Genomic DNA, 2,500 nt, shown 5'->3' on the forward strand with positions numbered 1-2,500 from the left:
TAACCACATGTACATGTACATAACGCTATCAGCTCACAATGAGAAGTTAACCACATGTACATGTACATAACGTTGTCAGCTCACATTACGATGTTAACCACATGTACATGCACATAACGCTATCAGCTCACATTGCGATGCTAACCACATGTACATGTACATAACGCTATCAGCTCACAATGAGATGTTAACCACATATACATGTACATGACGCTATCAGCTCACATTGCGATGATGTTAACCACAAGTACATGTACATAACGCTATCAGCTCACATTGCGATGATGTTAACCACATGCCAGTGTACATAACGCTATCAGCTCACATTGCGATGTTAACCACATGTACATGTACATAACGCTATCAGCTCACATTGCGATGCTAACCACATGTACATGTACATGACGCTATCAGCTCACATTGCGATGCTAACCACATGTACATGTACATAACGTTGTCAGCTCACATTGCGATGTTAACCACATATGCATGTACACAACGCTGTCAGCTCACAATGAGATGTTAACCACATGTACATGTACATAACGCTATCAGCTCACATTCCGATGTTAACCACATGTACATGTACATAACGCTATCAGCTCACAATGAGATGTTAACCACATGTACATGTACATAACGCTATCAGCTCACATTGCGATGTTAACCACATGTACATGTACATAACGCTATCAGCTCACAATGAGATGTTAACCACATGTACATGTACATAACGCTATCAGCTCACATTGCGATGTTAACCACATGTACATGTACATAACGCTATCAGCTCACAATGAGACGTTAACCACATGTACATGTACATAACGCTATCAGCTCACAATGAGATGTTAACCACATGTACATGTACATAACGCTGTCAGCTCACAATGAGATGTTAACCACATGTACATGTACATAACGCTATCAGCTCACAATGAGATGTTAACCACATATACATGTACATGACGCTATCAGCTCACATTGCGATGATGTTAACCACATGTACATGTACATAACGCTATCAGCTCACAATGAGATGTTAACCACATGTACATGTACATAACGCTATCAGCTCACATTGCGATGTTAACCACATGTACATGTACATAACGCTATCAGCTCACATTGCGATGTTAACCACATGTACATGTACATGACGCTGTCAGCTCACATTGCGATCTTGACCACATCTACATGTACGTAACGCTATCAGCTCACAATGAGATCAAGAATGAAAGCCTTGCAACATGCATCACAGAGATGATGCCAGCTGTGATTATCACACACTGCTGTAACACTGCTGTGCGGCGCTGTGCTCTGGTTTGTTCCGCTGTGCTGCACTGCGCTGCACTGCACTGTATTGAACCGTTCCAGCAGTCAAAATAATAATAATAATAATAATAATAAAATATCTAGAATGAATAAAACAAAAAAAATCGCAACATTTTAAAACCTGCTATCTTAGGCTACACGTGAAAGCAGTCACTTCTTGCAGGAGATAATGATTTGGAGAAAAAAAAAAAAAACCCTGATAACAACAAAGATTTTACTTTATTGTACTGTCATTACTCGAGCTGTACTACAGTGTATTCTAACCGCTTTGTAATGTATTGTCCTGGTGGGTGTTGCGCTGCACTGTACTGCACTATATTGTACTGCACCGATCCACCAACAATGAAAGGAAATTCAGTGGTCATTCACCGTTTTCATACACGGCCGCGGAAACATTATTGCAAGTGACGCTGCTTAAAAAAGAAAGACAGGACACAAGAAAGAGAAAAGTAGGATTCCAGGTAATGCAGTTTGAGACCAATATGATTTTTTCACTCTCTCTCTCTCTCTCTCTCTCTCTCTCTCTCTCTCCCCCTCCCCCCCCCCCCCCCCCCCCGGCCTCCCCCTCCCTGTGCTGTTTCTTTGAAGTGTCATCACAGAAAGGTCGGCTTTCGACCATAACGTGTTCGCCGATTCTCGTCGTCGCAGTGTGGATCACCACCATAATGCCCCGTGCTATATTGATCGCCACCTTGATGGCGCTCCATCATCGATCGTCTCCTTAATAGGTAATGTCGTGCAATGGATCGTCGCCTTTACAGGTAATGCCATGAAGTGGGTCGTCCCCTTAACAGATAATGCCGTATAGTGGATCGTCCCCTTAACAGATAATGCCGTATAGTGGATCGTCCCCTTAACAGATAATGCTGTATAGTTGATAGTCCCCTTAATAGGCAATGTCGTATCGTGTATCGTCCCCTTGACATAACGCCGAATCGTGCATCACCCACCTAATGAGTAATGCCGTATCGTATCCATAACGGGTAAGGCCGTGTGGTGGGTTACCCCCTTAACGGGTAACGTCGTGTGGTGGATCACCCCCTTAACGGGTAACATCGTGGGTCACCCCCTTAACGGGTAACGCCGTGTCATGGATCACCCCCTTAACGGGTAACGCCGTGTGGTGGGTCACCCCCTTAACGGGTAACGCCGTGTGTTTTGGGGT

General features: G+C 43.8%; 1 protein-coding gene across 2 annotated transcripts in view; it reads right to left on the reverse strand.

The window, feature by feature from the left end:
• Nucleotides 1-1,911: 1,911 nt before the first annotated feature.
• The window catches only part of LOC143285056 (uncharacterized), a 33,545-nt gene continuing 32,956 nt past the window's right edge, over nt 1,912-2,500 (reverse strand). For both annotated transcript variants that reach the window (XM_076592244.1, XM_076592243.1), the window contains exon 10: nt 1,912-2,500. This exon is cut by the window's right edge and continues 398 nt beyond it. The gene's annotated coding sequence lies outside the window, so the exon portion shown is untranslated.

Source organism: Babylonia areolata, chromosome 8 (genome assembly GCF_041734735.1).
Source record: "Babylonia areolata isolate BAREFJ2019XMU chromosome 8, ASM4173473v1, whole genome shotgun sequence".
Classification (NCBI taxonomy): Eukaryota; Metazoa; Mollusca; class Gastropoda; order Neogastropoda; family Buccinidae; genus Babylonia; species Babylonia areolata.